This window comes from Mytilus edulis, chromosome 2 (genome assembly GCF_963676685.1).
Source record: "Mytilus edulis chromosome 2, xbMytEdul2.2, whole genome shotgun sequence".
NCBI classification, from domain to species: Eukaryota; Metazoa; Mollusca; class Bivalvia; order Mytilida; family Mytilidae; genus Mytilus; species Mytilus edulis.
The window spans coordinates 34,593,434-34,612,746 of record NC_092345.1 but is presented as its reverse complement, the minus strand read 5'-3'; positions in this window follow the sequence as shown (position 1 = coordinate 34,612,746).

The following is a 19,313-nucleotide window of genomic DNA, read 5'->3' as shown; positions in this document are numbered from 1 at the left end:
TTATCTAGGGGCCAGCTGAGAACCTTCTGCGGGTGCGGAATTTTCTCGCTGCGTTGATGGTCCATTGGTGGCCTTTGGCTGTTGTCTGCTCTTTGGTCGGGTTGTTGTCTCTTTGACATATTCCCCATTTTCATTCTCAATTTTATTACAACATTGCAGGAACCATAGAATTCTAATAAACATGATTGAATCAATAATCCAAAAAATGGACAACAAAAACCGCCATAAATACTGGACTGTATAATGATTATAGACCGCATCAACCACCAACACCTACAAAAATTAACAACAACTAACTGCACTCGATCCAGAAAGCCTGACATAGCACAGTCACACATGAACTCGTCACAGATATCAGGCTTAAAACTGTGTACGCTTAACGCGTTTCGTCTACAACAGACTCACCTGTGACTCTCCAATCAAAAAGGTTTAAAAGCCAAATAATGAAAAGCATTGAAGACCCAATATTCCGAAAGTTTATGCCAAAAAACGGCTAAGGTAATCTATTTTAATTCCTATGTAACTGAGTTTTGGACAGTTTAATTTACCTTTCCAGACTGTAATTTGAAAATCGAAACACAATAACAGAAACCTGCACAGCGCAGCTCCCAACAGAATGACCACTCACTAGAACATGGAAATAAAACAGCACATAATTTTGAAAGAAGGGTAAAAATATACTCGCTACAAGAAACTAGCCAAGGTAACTACAGCTTTTGGTTGGATAATGTCACTCAAGCAAAAAAAAAAAAAAAAAAAAAAAAAAACAATACATAAACAATACAATACAGTACAATACAAATATGTTTATTATAGTGACATTGTGTATAACAAATTATGTACAATATTGAAATATTTCAGTTAAATTACACCCGGCCCAATGGACCTATCAGTCACTTCAAATAGATCATATAGTTATAATTCAGATTGTCATCAGGAATTTTATATATCTAAATATAAGTGTTGTCTGCGTTTTGTAAATGAATGTTCTAAGTATCGAGCTGTTTTTCGAGGATATTCTGACAATAATAAATTAAACTTTTCACTGTTATTTAAATTTAATACGGTTTCACTAAGTCCAGAGAATAATTGATAACGTAGTCCATTGTAAAATTGGCATTCAATCAGAAAGTGTAGTTCATTTTTAACATGTCCGGAGTCGCACATTCTACATATCCGTTGATATTCTGGCTCACCAACAAAACGTCCTGTTTCTAATCTTAGCGGAAGAATGCCACCTCTAAACTGGGCCAGTACTGATCTTTCTCTGCGTTTTAATTTTTTTTATAATCGCTTGTCATAAAGTCTTATGCATATTTATGTATATATATATAAGGTTTTGTTTCCCCTTTCCATGGTATCTTCTTACTTTGAAATTTGAAATTTAAAATATAGAATAAACAAACCATTCACACAAACACAGATAAGTGAAGGGAAACTAACACTATTAATGTTTTGCAATCGATAACAGGTGTGTTACGTACTTAGTCAAATTCCTCATACCTTCAAATATTCCATGGTGAGTTTTAGGTTTTAGTTGTCATGCATTCTATCAATATTTTCAGATGAAATGTTATAATTTATGTTGTCCTTTTTACCTGGTCACTTTCAAACCACTGGCTTATGAAATAAAATGATTATCTTCAGCGTCGGATTTAGGGGGCCCATAGGGCCAGACCCCCCCCCCCCCCCATTATGTTGGAAAAAATGGTTGATTATATAGGGAATCACTGAAGAATGACTGGCGTGGGCCCCCTCTTAAGAAAATTTCTGGGTCCGCCACTGATCTTAGGAGACTGACGGTCCATCAGAAGTGGTCGTACTAGATCAATAAACGTATAATACTGATTACAGTACGCAGAAATGGAGCATTAGTCAAATCAACTTCATCAGGTACCAAATATTTAGCTGGAAGTCAACTACACAAAACCATTGGGGATATTAAACTAAACAAAAATTTGACACGACAGAACAGCAAAATTTCCCTGCATGTGAATTTATAATTTATAATTCATGCCTGCAGAGCAGAGAATTTAGTTCAATAGTTATGTGATTCAGTGGTTGGAGATGAATTTCATTTTATCCTGTTATGTACTGTACTGTATATAGGAGAACAGAGAAGAATTAATTTTAAAATATCTTCTTTCACTGATAAACATCATTTTTTTTCTCCTCAGCAGTGGTACTATAAAAAGTTATCAATAAATGTTGAATGATTTCATGCGATTCTAGTCATTAGTTGTTTTGTTTAATCGAGTGAGATTCATCTTACAACGTATACGAAAATAAATTCGTTGATATGTTTTGAAGGATTTTTTTTTTATAATATCCGCTTTGAAATACACGTCTTTTAAAGTGTCATTCGTTATAATGGTTCAAAGAAAGTATTTACTTCATGTTTTTAAAGCAGCCAGTACAAATATATTTCAGAATTTATATCATCCTTTTCGTTTTATTAAACACCATAAAATCTATTAGATATTATAGTAACTAATATGAATTTTCTCAACATGCACCTTATGCTTTCTTTCGGGTAATTCATGTTGTCACTATGTTGTTTTTTTATTGTTTATTTTTTTTTTATTTATAAAATTATCTTATTTAATTGTCGCTCATTTATTGCTATACAAATTGCACTCTACAAAATATTTTACCCGGTCAACAGATCGATCAATACCATGTAACTACATGTAAGTACAACATCGTCTATTTCGAGTAACCAATCATGTAAGGTGCGACCTTTTGATATTTGGAGAGGGGATTTTGAAAATAAATAACTCAGCCTTGATAATCACAAAAATGAATGTTTTTTTTCTGTGGTAATTTGAAAATAAATAACCTGATTGACAATGTACTGAAAATAAATAACTCGGCAGGTCTTTTAAACCAGTTATTAAATGCTATTTGAAAGTATGAGATGGCACCAGATGCTTAAAAAATCATCTTCTTCCAAAAACATTTCGGGAACCACTTTCCAAATCTTTTAATAATTAAAGTATTAATATTATTTAAATATTTTAAAATAATACTTGAAAAATGTCTGAAAATGGGTTCACTTAACTTGAGTTATATTGTTTTAGGAACACTTACCTCACTTTTATTACATGGTCGTAACTACATTGAGGCAAATGCCTCGTGTAGGAAATTTAAAAACCAAAAGCTTGTCTTCATATCAAAACAAATTGTTTTCACGGCAAGTGACTTTCAAGAAGCAAGTTCTGTTATCCATCGGACGTATCTGCTGCTTTTTCGGGATCCATGTTTTTTATTTATTTTTATTTTTCAGTATTGTTTGTTTAATTGTTCGTCGTTTTGTGTTTTGTCTGTTCCTGAGTTTGTCTTTTGTTCATTGATTGCCCTTCTGTATTCTCTTGGTGTTTTTCTTTTCCTTTTGAAATTAATTTAGTAAAAAAAATTTAAACTTGATCATGAGTTTTATTTTATTTATAAGGACTTTTTAGCTAATTTTATAACTTAATTACTTAAAATTGTATCCCAGTTAGGAGCTACATAAAGTTGTAATTGAAATGTGTTATTAAAACTTACTTGACATAGTTTTATCACTGATAAAATCAGCCCTTTTAACTTAATTTGAAAAAACACATAATTTACAGGTATAAAAGATAATAATTCTGCAAGCCGAAACACCATAAAAAAACAAAAAAACAAAAAACCAGCAGCCACATACATAACTATGTGAATTATATTTTTGCTTTATCCTACATATTGGTCTTTTGGTGTTGTCCCTGAAAAATTAAGTCTTTCACTGAATCTATACATTTTGCTTTGAGACAAAAATGTTGTCAAAAAAAAGATCATAACAGAACTTGCGTTTTCAGATTAAGCAAGGGTCTAGGAAACGCCCAGAAAGCACGATTTTGCATCATTTGTTCTATAGCTTCTTGTGGCCTTCAGTGGCTCCATAACCCATCGTTAATTATTTTTAGCGTCTCTCCGCTTGGCCGAATTTGTTGGCAATACTTTTAAAAGAGGCTAGTTACAGCCTTACTTTAATCCCATGTATGTTTGCCATACACGTATATGCAGTTTGGAATTCAGAAGATTCATTTCCGCAGAGGATGTTGATATAATTCTGATTAAATGGTACATAATGACTTGACTATACATGTATTATTTTATTTTATTTAAAAATTGTGTTTTCAAATATTATAAATATAGCTGTGAAAATAAATAATCAGTCCCTTGTTTTAAAGAAAATGAAAAATCATGTCCTCTTTGTCTGCAAAAATAAATAATCGATCCAAAACAAATCCTTCTGTCCACCCCCCCCCCCCCCCCCCCCCCATGTCAAATGGTCGTCTCCTAAAAGACATTCACGAGATACTCCTTTGATAAATGGTTGGGACGCCAAATAAATGAAACAATTTACTGCAATAAAACAAAAAATTATAAACAGCTAGAACAACCAAAATGATCGATGCAAGAAGTTAAAGGAACGGTCAGTGACTTAAGTAGCAATATCAATTTATCCTGTGAATATAGCCTATATTTAATGGTAATAGTAACTTGCATTATCGCCGAGATCAAAGAATATGATCACATTATCGAACTGGCTTACTGCTTGGCTTGTCAGTGGAGCACAATAAATTTACCAGGTTAATCAATTAGATATCGATAATTTCATACACCACACTACCGTTTTGTCATCTTTCGTACAGGTGTTTGAATATACTGCATTTTGATTGGTTAATGTAAAATGAACGGGTCACGTTAATATGGGACGAGGATGTCCAAATCAAGTGGAGTAAAAAGTTCAAGTTTGCTCTTAAAAGCTTTTCGCACAGCATGACTATTGAATAAAAGTAAACAAATTATGTTCACAGCATGTCCTGATCCGAACTTTGAATGGAAAATGAATGCATTAAAATAAACAGGCGACAATCATCGATAGCAAATTCTCTTATTTGAAACAATAATAATCTTTTATTTGAAAGGGTTTTTTCTGTAACCTGAAAAAAATTTAATTGCATGCAAATCATACTTCGAAAAGAAAATGGAATTAAATAAGCGATTTCAGCTTTATAAACGAAACTCTGCTTAAAGGAATAAAACAAGTTGCTTTCTTTAAAAAAAGAAAAGCAATACATGAACCTAAGACCGCTGACTGCCGGGTCACCAAAAGATTGTTGCTGAATTTGTGTTTGCTATTGAATTGAAATAATTGACTGTGAAAAGAAGAAGCCAGTTGAAAGTATATATTTACAGCTTCTATTTGAATAGCTATTTTAAAGCTCGACTATTATATTTATCACTTGGGAATGCACATATTTTTTCTCTCGGTTATAACCCTTTGGCAATCCTACTAACCAGATGACTTATTCAAATTGCACAAACCTATCGCAATATTTTATGCACTCAGTTTGCTTTATAATCTGGAATTCAGGATGCTTTTATTTTATCTATCATATCCGACTCGTATTTGAAGCTGTTTTTACTCATGTTAGATGTTGTATGCGGTGAAACCTGTGGCATGCAATTGATTGGGACCTCTTAAGAAGAGACTTATTTTGGTCTCATAAAACATCTCAAACTTTAAGGATTTCCTGATTTTACTTAAATCAATTCAAACATTCTACAGGGAAACTTAGTTTTGCCGAAGAATTTCTTAATTCAGAAGTTTATAAACCTGTGCACACTTTAAAAAAAAATATATAAAAAGGTATGTAGATATAAAAAGATACCAGAATTAAAATGATGTACATGTACGCCAGACACGAGTTAAGTCTACAAAATAGCATCAGTGACGCTCGAATGAAAAAAGTTAAAAGGCTAAATACATTACAAAGTTAAGGAATCTATTCCTTGGGTAGACAATCCTTGGCTTTTCGAAAAGGTCAAAGTTTATAATAGGACAGTGACTCAAAAAAGAAACAAAAGAGAAACAACTCGAGGTTAGAATACCGTTAGTAATGGTCGTGCTGGAAAGTCATATGTAAAGCTCTTTCTGCCGTGTCCTGAATTTAGATAACAAAAACGAAAATAAGCTTTCACGAGTGAATTTAATAGTATTGCATGCAAGACGTATTTTAGCGCACGAAATAGTAATTAGAAAGCTCAGGAAAAGAATACAAATTTGCGTCATCACATATCTTAATCTAATAGTTGAATTCGAATGTCAAACGGCCTACACTAAATGTTTTGACTCTGGATTCATTGATATTTTATCCCGAATTTGTGAGAACGCAAACCGATAGTGTGCTTTTGAAATGTGATCTATAATGTGAATGAATCAAGACGTGTAGGATAGTTGGTCAACACAATGAAGACAATTTTCAAAACCGTACCATAGTACAAATATGTAGATGCTATAAGGTTAAACTATTAAAACAAACAAACAAAAATTGAATTAAAATTTTATAATAAACTAACGTTCCGGTCAGTAATTTTTTTTTTCAAATTCTTTTGAATATATGTAATGTCAATAAACACGAACGTCAAGTATTTACGGATCGACATTTTATTTATCGAATGAATCTACTTTTAAATTCTAACATTCCACTATGTGAATATAATTTTTGTTACTATACAAAATATAAGCAAAGACTTCTAAATCCATACTAAAACAGTATAAAATAATCAACATTATGGTTGTAATTAAATTTTATTGTGATTATTGTAAATTATTTTTGCGGTTGTTGTGAGCTGCAAGGATTTAAAATCATGCTTTATGAATTGAAAACACACAATTTTTTTTGTTCACGACCGTTTAAAATTTAAATATTTAATAAATTTATTTTACTTTCCGTTTTATGGATATATTATAATACAAAAAAATAAATAATAATTACTCATAAAACCCGGCTAAATACTAAAATGGTATGAAATAATTAACGTAGAAATATAATGATTATTGTTTATAAACATTTCGTAGGATGCAAGAATTTATTTGGATTTAATTTTTATGTTTCCTTTACAAATGAATATTTAAAAATACCAAAGCAGAGTATCTTGTCATATAAAATACTTATTTCTTAATTGAAACTCTGAAAATATTCTGATTTCAATCATTGTTAGTTTCTTCAGAAACATAAATAAAGTATTAATTTTTTATATATTTCTTTGATTCCGATTGAATTAAATTCTTTTGATAAGAATATTTTCTTTCTGTTTTCCTAAAACTAACATTTTGAACAGAATGTTCTATCCCGTAAGTCTATGATGAAATACACAGTATCCCGTGGTTAAATCTTCAAACATAATTTGTTTACATGTTATCGAGACAACAGACAATACCACGTTATAATTGACCCATATACACACAGTGTACAGTGGTCGTTTTAAAACAAATATAATTGCGTCGTCAAGGGCCATCAAGGGACCATATCAAAGACGTAGATAACAACCTGTGAAGACCTGTATAGATGACCGAAAACTTTCGAGACGTTCCGAGAATTTTATTCTGACTTCCGGCCGAGAGATATCGAGTGGCTCATAGACATATCCAAAACTCGCCAATATATAAGCATGAACCCCTCAGGGGTTCATGCAAAAAAAGACTTTGACGGTATATATTTAAATCGGTTTCTGGTAAGACGGTATATCTGTCAGCTTTAAATATTGAGGACAGCTGTACGTACCTATTTTCAAATGTGTTCATTCTCATACAAATAACCTAGAATGCAAACTTCTGTACCATGACCGTTGACTTTACTTCATGAATGAAATCTAGATATGACATTATCATATTTAATGTAATACTTTACTGATTTCTTAACTTTTTAAAATGCATCATTATTCTTATTCACGACTTCTGTATCTCTATCATGATTCGAAGCATTCATTTTTAACAAATTGAATACTAGTAACCGACATTTGAAAGTTGGATAACTTGATTTATTCTTTTATATATTTAAAAAAAAAATCAAAACATTTAAGGAAGCGTGTACTGTTAAGCAATGTTTCAATAATGTTCCGAATAAGGGAGCTACCATTTGATTTTTTTATGATAACATTTGTAAAAAAAGGCAGGACAGGAGTTTGGGTTTAAAAAAAAAGGCAGGATGAGCAACTTGGCAAAAAGAAATTCATGATGACAATTTATGTAAAGAAAAAAAAAAGAAGACAGGATCAAACAGAGCGAAAAATAAAAAGGACCCAAAATTTTCATGCAAGACCCCCCCCCCCCCATCCTAAAAATCAAATGGTAGCTCCCTAAGTAGGCACCGCATCAGCCATTAAGACCAGAGATGACGCTAAGACACTTAAGAATATTTTTTAAAAACAAAAACCCAGCAAAAAAAAAAAACCGAAAAAAAACCCGGAGTTTTAGTAATGTTTCTAACATAAAACGGAGAAAAAATGAAGAATTATAAACGATTGCTTTTAACGTACCCTGATAAACTGTAATTCAATCCTGACATTTACAAAACAAAATGTCTTCAACAATTCACTATTCACACTGAAACCAGGAAGTGAGACATCTAATTATGTAATTGCAAACGTGACTTTACAGTAACTTTTTTGCATAGATAGAGACGTATTTGATCAGTAGGGTATTCTGCGAAATCATTGATTGCATTTCACGAAATCAGTTCAGGTCGGATATTTAAACTTTATGATAACATCACCTGAATAAGAGTACTGAAGCCTTTTCCAGAAAGTTATATACACTATAAAGAGAGTTTCATTTTACGTTTTCCACAATAAAAAAGATAAACAAATTCAAAGCAATTGGTTTCATCCAATAATATGGATGAAATAATTGTTCATGTTATTGCATGCCAGAATATTTCTAATATTGAGTCACCTTGAAAAGAATATATGATACAAGTTTAGTGAATTATCTTGAATTCTAAAGACACGTATAAGTTCTTGGTTTGCTTGGGGTTTTTTTTAAATTGAAGAATGTAAAAGAACAGTGTCCAAATGTCCCCCGGGTTGCACAATTTTTATCTATCCAAGGGTAATAACCAAAAAAAAGTAATTTGCTTTTCTTTAATTTTATACAATTATCTTAGAGAAATGAAGGCAAGGAGAGCAGATACAATGCAATTTCCAACATAATTATTATTTCCAAGGGGCATAAATTCCTTAAAAAATCATTTGATCGGTATTGATTTTCGAACTTGCTTAAATTAACTGTTCACATATATTTAATAAACATCTGGTTAAATTATACACCTTAGAGTGCTTATAATGTATTTTGCCATTTGCAAGGTATATATAATTCTTTTAAATATAATTGATCGGCACTGATTTTCGAAATTGTCTGAGACATTGATGATATAAACACATAATATTAGTTTTATAAAAACGGACGCCCGTTATTTCTATGTCACCCTCAACACGTCGGTTGCGGGACATCAAATATAAATTTGGTTCTACAAAACTCATTAACAAGGTTTATACTGCATAAAACAGTTCTAAACAGGTTTTTTTTTGAAGATATAATTTTCAACAAAACTTTTATTTTTTTACCACAATTTCGTATTCTAGTGGCATCTAAAATTGTTAAAATAAGGAGATGTGGTTTGATTGCAATTTCGACAACTTACCACAGTCCAAAGGAAAAGATGGGACTATTTACATCATCGTACGAACTTCAGCAATGAACGAAAACCGTATCGTATAGTAAGCTGTAAGAGGCAACGGTAAATCATGTCCATTCATGAAAAAATGAAAAAATAAATAGAAACTACTAATGAAATGTTACACAGTAAAATCAGTTGCAAATTCTCCAAATAACAAAAAAAAACATTTAACTTCGACGAAAGAAAAATCACAGTTGGTCTGATTATGACACTGTTATGTATCTAACCTTAATGAGGAAGTAATTTGCAAGAATAAACTAAATGATAAGAAGTCCTTGAAAATAAGGCAACGGTACCTTTTGGAATAATTAAATGTCTCTTATTTCAATTTCACGGTACAGTACAGTTTTGGTGGAGTCGCAATGATCTTGTTATCATTGGTTCATTATCAATAGTCATGCTTACTGATGTGCAATAGAGCAGAGTCTTGACATGCAAAAGAGAAAAAAAAAAGTATTTTAATATTTGCGGCTAAATTCCCATCAAATATAAATGAGTACTGGTTTTTCTAACCACATGCAGATTTGTTTATATTATGTTATAATTCTTCCATAATTTATTATATTTTATATTTATCTGTATCACTAATCAGGAATTATCCGAACATGTGTAGATACTTTTTATCATTTCTAAATTGTTATTTTGTATAATTCCGACCGTTATATTTGCTGTTCCAAAATATCAACATTATTATATATATCAAAAGTACAAGACTTATAATTTGAAACGCCAGACGCGCGTTTCGTTTACATAAGACTCAACAGTGACGCTCAGATCAAAATTGTTAAAAAGCCAAACAAGTATAACGTTGAAGGGCAATACAGACAGGTGAATATGAAACATGTTAACCACTAAATGGGCCAAGTCCAGAAAACCAATGAATTGATATATGAAAGACTATCAGAGATCAGTCAATATTATCTGTACTCAGTTTGGATGTCCCTCATTAGTCTTAGCTATAACCTTTTCAAAGTTAACATTATGCTGGGTCCTCCTAGATCTCAGTGTGGGACAGAAATTGAGGATGGTCATTATTAGTTACTAGTACATAGTGTGATATATATAGTGACCTAATACGATATATATAGGGTCAGTAAATTCCATATGGGGTGAGATCTAAGAAAAAATAAAATGCATCAGAAACCGAAGACCCGGGGCCTGGTTTTCGAAAGTATAATAAGATATGTCATAAGATATATCTTAGGACATATTTTATGATCATCTTATGACTATCATATGATATGTCATATTACATCCCTGCTCCTTTGTTCTAACAGGGGTGATCTGAGCCGGATCACCCCAACCAGATCACTCCAGTGTGAGTTTCTTTGTAATCCATGCTTTCCTTTGTTCTGTAACATTTTGGCGGGAATGTCAAATCCACTATAAAACTTATAATTAAATATACAACTATCCGGAAAAGACTATGATATCTCTCAAAATTCACGTTGTAAAAATCCAGTGTATATGCTGGGATTCGAACTCAAGACCTTTAGCATATCAAGCCACGACACAACCACTATGAATGGTCAATGATTTAAGTAGCAGTTTTAAATTGTCCTGTATATATAGCCAACATTTAATGGTAATAGTAACTTGCAATATCGCCGAGATCAAAGAATATGACCACATTACCAAACTGGCTTACTGCTTGACTTGTCAGTAGAGCACAATGAATTAACCAGGTTAATCAATTAGATATCGATAATTGCATACACCACACTCGTTTTGTCATCTTTTGTACGCCTGGATACAAACTGTCAGTAATTAAACATACTTAAAGGAAGCAAGATATTTTTATACGTGGGGCGAGTTGGCAGACCTTTATCCAGCGGGGTTTAAACCCTTTTCGTTAATAAGTGAGTTGTCAGTGATTGTTCAGTTTGATTTTACACTTTTTCAAAAGTGGGACGATTTGTTTCATAAAGTGGCGATATAGGTTGGGCCGATTGGCCAGTGGGGCGACTTGACATTGTTTGATATCCACTCATCGTGTTCGGGGGTGAAAAAGGGTATAAATCATACAGTAATGTATATAGTATATTATAATGGTTGTGTGGCTTTCTAAACTAGATTTTATGAATTGTAAATGGTTTTTCGTCTAATCTAAAACAGCTGGGATGTAAAATAGTTATCCCACTCGGACTTGGTGTGTCAGTGTTAGATCTTACACTGACACACCGCGTCGTGGGATAACTATTAAGGAAAGCTGTCTTAAGAGAGTCATAGCTGTGATGCTCTTATGACTGTCATAAGTGAACATTATTTTCTATTATTTTAAATAATGATTAAAGAGTGATAAATATAAAAATGAAAATGAAAAGTATGAACTTATCAATTATTACCATTCTTAATATTTACGAATATTTTTTTCTTCATTATAATGAACATGAAATTTTATACAAAAAAAAATTGAAATATAAGTTGATAATTTGTTTAAATTTAGTTTGTGATATATGATAAATCTTGAACTTCGCTTTCGTGTATTATCATACATGCATTGTTATTTAACTGTGAATACTTTTTAGATTCGGTACATTGAGTACCCGCTTAACGAAATGCCCGTGCACATATGTTAATATAGTACTATTAAATATACTAGGAACGAAATGATATGTATATCTGTTGTACTAAACCATAAGTTAGAAAAGAATTTAAAATTGTATGTCACAGGAGATTCAAATTTTAATTCACGTAGTAATAACATCTTTACTATTTAGCTAACTGAGAAACAAAACAAATATTTTCTTTGCAATAAACATGAAATTATACATTTAAAAGTAATCAATGACAAATCGTAACTTGGTACACTTTCGAAAACATATCTTGCGACTATGACATAAAATAATTAGCAAAAAGCGAAATTCAAGCTTTATTAAGTTAAAATGAACATAGGATGAACACAAGACATCTAATTAGGTGTCCTAAAGTTAGAACGAAAAATTCGATATATCCTAAGGCAGCAACCATTTGATTTTCTGGGGGGGGCTATGGTTTTTTTTGTTTCCAGTTTTTGGAGAAAAAAAAATTGTTTTTGATTCTGAGAAAAAAAAATTGTTTGTTTCACCCTCAGCTGCCACTATATGTAATGCTAACATTGAAAGAAAAAAATTGTTTTTGGCTTGTCGCGAAAAAAATAGATTGGTTTTCGCCGCAGGCGAAAAAAAAAGTTTGTACAGAAAAAAAAAACATAGCCCCCCCCCCCCCCCCCGAAAATCTAATGGTTGCTGCCTAAGTTAAGACAGCTCCGAGAACATGACTAAGGACAAAAGATGGTCTTAGGACACGTCCTAATCCTTAGATAGCTTCGAGAACACCACCCCAGGGGTGTTGTTCTCGAAAGTATCCTAAGATTCGTCATAAGTCATGGCCTAAGACCAATTTTAGGATAGACTTACGATCGTCCTAGGGCACTCTTAAGTTGTGTCTCGAAGCTATCTCAGACGCATCCTATGTTAGGACAGCTCCGAGAACACGACTAAGGACAAAAGATGGTCTTAGGACACGTCCTAATCCTTAGATAGCTTCGAGAACACCACCCCAGGGGTGTTGTTCTCGAAAGTATCCTAAGATTCGTCATAAGTCATGGCCTAAGACCAATTTTAGGATAGACTTACGATCGTCCTAGGGCACTCTTAAGTTGTGTTTCGAAGCTATCTCAGACGCATCCTATGTTAGGACGTCCTAAACATATAAGTACGAAATTTTAAATAGTTGAAGTAACTTTTTGATAAAACATTTATTAAATACGAAACCAATTAATAAAATTGTTTACGAGATTTTATAATAACATGTATTCTATTAAATGCATCATTTTAAATACGATTATAAAATAATATCAAAAAGGTTTGTAATTTAAACTGGATACAATGTGTTTTGGAATGAGAATTTGAAAATCGTAACTGTCATCATATCGTGAAACACGAAGTTCAAAGTTTAAAATCATGCACAATTTCTTTACATATCAATTAATAATCGATGACCTTCATTTAATGTTCATCGTCACGGATTTTTTTTTAGCAAAAAGCATGCACAAAGTAAGGATGAAGATAGGATGATCCTAAGACACCTACATAGGTGTCCTAAAGTTAGGAAGAAAAATGCGATATATCTTACGTTAAGAGAGCTTCGAGAACACGACTTAGGACAAAGACTTGTCATAAGTTGTCCTAGTCCTAAGATAGCTTCGAGAACACCACCCTAGCTTCTATAGAAAAATAGTGTCACATTTGATATCGATTTCATATTTCATTCAGAATGTCAACACAGAAAAAAATATTTCCCGAAATATTAAATGCAATCATGATGAAAAACTAAACTACAAAACGGAAACAACCTGCAGTATGATGGGTCAATTATAATTGGGGCCTTAAAATTTCGTTGAGTATCAACAAGCTTATTGGAAATAGGGTTTACTATTGTACTCAGTTCCTCGTTGAAATGTGCGGAAACTCTTAAGATAAAACAGTAATCAAATGCCGGTTAGTTAGCTATCTCCCTAAATACTTTGGTTCATGTGTTATATATGTTGTGTACAAGTTATCATTTTGTACAAATTATAATTTGTACAAAAATATTGTACAAATTATAATTTGTATTTTGACTTTGTACAAATTGTAATTTGTACAAAAAGTGCTTGTACAAATTACAATTTGTACAAAAATGGACAAAAAATCACTTATAACTTGTACAATAATTTATCCTATGGATTTTGGTGAAAAAAGCATTGATACACATTATTGAATTGCTATTAAATGACCACATAGTACACCAAAGTTACAAATTTCAAAAGTAGTTTTTTTATCATTCGTTTGAGAAGGTGATCTAGTGATTTATGGAATCAGGTATTGCAAACCATCTTTTGACTCTCAAATCGATGATGACCTGTTTTACAGGCATTTTAACTGCTTCACATAGCGAACGTTGAAAATAAGGAACCGTTGCTGTAAATAAACATTTGTATTTCACTGCTTCAGTTAGACTTTTAGACAAATAAATATCCAGAAAGAAAGCAAGATTAAACCCCCCATTTGGTTAGGAATATAACTATGCTAAAGTTAGGAATATGTCAGTTGTTTTTCTGCCGTTTTTTTATCAATGTTTTTTTTTTCAACAAGGATCTTTGTTTTATAAATATCTATGACTGTGCATAAAACTTAACGGAAATCAGTTGAGACAATCTAAACTTTAAAACCAACATAAAACTTATGCAGAACAGACAGACGGACTTTTATTTTATAAGAAAGCTAGTTGTTGTAGTATTATAAAATCATCTGACCCAATGACATTGAACCATCAATCTTTTCACAAAATAAAGTGAAGCGGAATAAGTCATGTAACTCCAATTTTTTTATGTACCAATTACAAATATATAAATTTTCACTTGATTAAAGAAAGATTTGACTGTTTTCATGGAATTTATGAAATAACAAATAAGTGGCAACAAATCTTTTGAGATCATTTTCACGATCATCAAAATGCTGTACACGATCTTTCTAAATTTCACAAATATAATCGTTTTTGCAAAGTTTCTGAATAAAAAAAATCCTCAAAAAAACGATAAGAACTAATCAAGTAGTACTATTAAATGAATTTGTTTAAGAAAAAGAAGTTTATGTATTAAACATTTGAAAAAAAATCTTAGTTGTTTACTTTTTTTTTTCTCTCAAAAATTTCGAAGATCAATCTGCCTTTTGTAGTTGTGTAAAAACGGTGTATTTTGTTAATAAGGTTTAGTGTGTGGTCAGTTAATTACAATTAAATTGTGTGAATCAATGCATTTTTCACTAAAATTCACATTTAAAACTGTTGTACAAGTTATAAGTGAATTTTGGTCACATTTTGTACAAATTGTAATTTGTACAGACAGGTTTTGTACAAATTATAATTTGTACAAAGTCAAAATACAAATTATAATTTGTACAATATTTTTGTACAAATTATAATTTGTACAAAATGATAACTTGTACACAACATATACACTCTTCAATCTTTGAGACAGAACTGAGACTCAAACATAGTTCAAATGAAAGCAAATCTTCCAATGATTCGGATTACAAATACCGTTAAACAGGGCCTAACTTGTGCTTCATATCAGGTTGAAAAGGTTCATTAGTGTACAAACTCAGCTATATTAATAAAACACTAGATATCGGATATAACGTCCTCGTTCAGAGGGCAAATAGAAGCGTTGTTATCTATCATTGAAAACTAAAATGACAGCCCCAGGATAGGTCCAACTGATGGATGGAAATGTGACATGTATAACCAGTTTTTGAATCCAAGTCATCTGTAATGTCAAAGCAGGTCTTAAATCATTATATTGCAACGCTTATTCTGCACCGCCGAATAATATGAAAACTATGGACTACATGTATAAGTAATCAAACTTGAATTTATAAGTTTGTTGAAAACTACATGACTGTTCATGCTGCGAGAGTAAACAAGCGAGAAAGGGGCGCTATTTTTAACAATAAAAATACAAACAAATTGTTTTTTAAAAGATTGAAAAGTATGTTTTATGTCAACATTATCGAAGTTTTACATTTCGACCGAAGTATTTGCTATCTGCTTCAATCAAATGTATTTACAAGACCTAATAAAGAATGAATTTTAACAATTGATTGATCAAAAGCAGATCCACAAACTTCCTGGTTACCATTTCATTGGTGCCAAGGTACCAAGAACACTTTGAGAATGACACGATTTCAGATCAAAGATAAGGCTAATATTTTATGAGATACACTTGTATTTACCCTGTTAATTATACCAGCATAACGGGCATAACATATCATTGATATAACTTGTGGGGTAGTAATTGTTTGAATGTGATACAATAGTTTTAAAGTACTTGAAAGTTTTAAAATTAGAGTCAGTGTACCTAGTGTAGTCTTTTCTTTAACTGAACTTGAAAAAAACTCTCTCCAGGTGTGTTTACAATACATTTAATATTAACTTTAGTTGATATAATTGAGACTTTTCACGTTTTGGTTGAAATTGGCTTTTTTCTGTGGTGACAAAGACCTTATTGACAATTGTTGATTATTTCTTATGCACATAGAATTAAAAAAAAATATATATACATTTATACATTTCTAATAAGACATTCATGTTTGCAAAAGAAAGAAACTATTCTAGTGCATAACTTATGTCATATAAATGTTGTCAACTGGCAGATTTAATTAAATGATGGTGGGGTTCGTGTTGTTTATTCTTTAGTTTTCTATGTTGTGTCGTGTGTGCTGTTGTTTGTTTGTCTTTTTTCATTTTTTTCATTTTTTGGCGTTGTCAGTTTGTTTTAGATTTATGAGTTTGACTGTCCCTTTGGTATCTTTCGTCACTCTTTTACAGTAATTGCGAGTACATCTAAATCGGTGTTTTGTGTGCATGTGCTTTTGTTATAAAACTTATATCATATTCAACTTTGTGTGGGTCTGATGAATCGAGAGGTCATGCGTTAGATATCTTACTTAATTCAAAATAATTTCCACAATTTTGTTGATGTATGAGACTTGGTGTTGAAAGCTGCTCATTTGATAGTCTTTGTAAAAATTAAAGCATGGCTTGTTGTCCAGACACCTGACTGGTGGTGCAAAAGAGTCTATATGATGATTTCTAGATATCGTTCATTGTTGGGGTTTTTTAAGTTAAATTTTTGTCTTATTATATCTTTTATTTTATTTTAGGTACATGTAGCATGTGTTTGAAAAACTTAATAGGGTTTATTGATATATTTGCAATCTTATTTAAAACTTTGAAATAAGGAGATGTAGTGTGGTATAATTACCTATGGAGATAATTTTTAAACATTTGAGTGTTATTCTTCCAAAAATCTTTGAGAGAAGAAAGATACAAAATTTACAAGTCGAAAGGAATTGACAATGCTATGTCAACAGGAGTAACGTGAAACATCAGGAAATCTACAATTTACTATAATTGTGTCTGTTTGTTTTGTTCACATATCGTTGTCGGTGTGATGGAATTTAATGCGACTGTCATGCATGTGAGAGGTTTGGCTAGCTTTAAGTCCAGGTTTAATGCACCATTTCTACATGGTGAAATGCCTGTACCAAGTCAGGAATATGACATTTGTTGTCCAGTCGTAGTTTAATCTTTGTTTGAGCTTTTGATTTTGCCATTTGATAGGGGACTTTCCGTTTTGAATTTTCCTCGGAGTACAGTATTTTGTCGTTTTACTTTTTACACGTCAAGTGTTTGATCTGATAATGACAACATTTTTCATAACCGATCAGGAAAAATGAAATAAAATCACCCCTGGGTCGATGCCGTTGCTGGTTATGTTATTATTCCCCAAGAGTATCACCAGCCTAGTAGTCAGCACTTCTGTGTTGACATGAATTATCATTGATATGGTCATAATTATAAATTAACTGTTTACAAAATTTTGTATTTATGAAATACTAAGGCTGTTCTACCTCAGGAATAGATAACCGTAGCTGTATTTGGCAAAACTTTTATGAATTTTTGGTCCTCAATGCTCTTCAACATCGTACTTTATTTGGCCTTTTTTACTTTTTTTGATTCGATCGTCACTGATGAGTCTTTGGTAGAGAAAACGCGCGTCAGGCGCAAATACAAAATAGCAATCCTGGCATCTATGCTGCATGCCCGTAGCCAGGAATTTCCAAGGGAGGTTCGTTGGACTCATGAACTCGACTAAGCGACTTTAACAGTCACAATTTGAAAAAAAAAACGTTGACTTTAACAGTGCTTATTTGATTTCAAGGGGGGGTCGTCCGAAGCCCCGAACCCCCCCCCCCCCCCTGGCTACGGGTATGTGCTGAGTTTATTTCTAATGTGCATTATAACGACTTAAGTAATGTAAATATATTTTCCTCTTTAATTGATGTTTCACGTTACTCCTGTTGACATAGCATTGTCAATTCCTTTCGACTTGTAAATTTTGTATCTTTCTTCTCTCAAAGATTTTTGGAAGAATAACACTCAAATGTTTAAAAATTATCTCCATAGGTAATTATACCACACTACATCTCCTTATTTCAAAGTTTTAAATAAGATTGCAAATATATCAATAAACCCTATTAAGTTTTTCAAACACATGCTACATGTACCTAAAATAAAATAAAAGATATAATAAGACAAAAATTTAACTTAAAAAACCCCAACAATGAACGATATCTAGAAATCATCATATAGACTCTTTTGCACCACCAGTCAGGTGTCTGGACAACAAGCCATGCTTTAATTTTTACAAAGACTATCAAATGAGCAGCTTTCAACACCAAGTCTCATACATCAACAAAATTGTGGAAATTATTTTGAATTAAGTAAGATATCTAACGCATGACCTCTCGATTCATCAGACCCACACAAAGTTGAATATGATATAAGTTTTATAACAAAAGCACATGCACACAAAACACCGATTTAGATGTACTCGCAATTACTGTAAAAGAGTGACGAAAGATACCAAAGGGACAGTCAAACTCATAAATCTAAAACAAACTGACAACGCCAAAAAATGAAAAAAAAATGAAAAAAGACAAACAAACAACAGCACACACGACACAACATAGAAAACTAAAGAATAAACAACACGAACCCCACCAAAAAACTAGGGGTGATCTCAGGTGCTCCGGAAGGGTAAGCAGATCCTGCTCCACATGCGGCACCCGTCGTGTTGCTTATGTGATAACAATTCCGGTAAATAGTCTTATTCGGTAGGTCACATTCAGAAAAGGGAAGGGGATAAGCTAGCTTATAAAAGCCCATAAATTAATA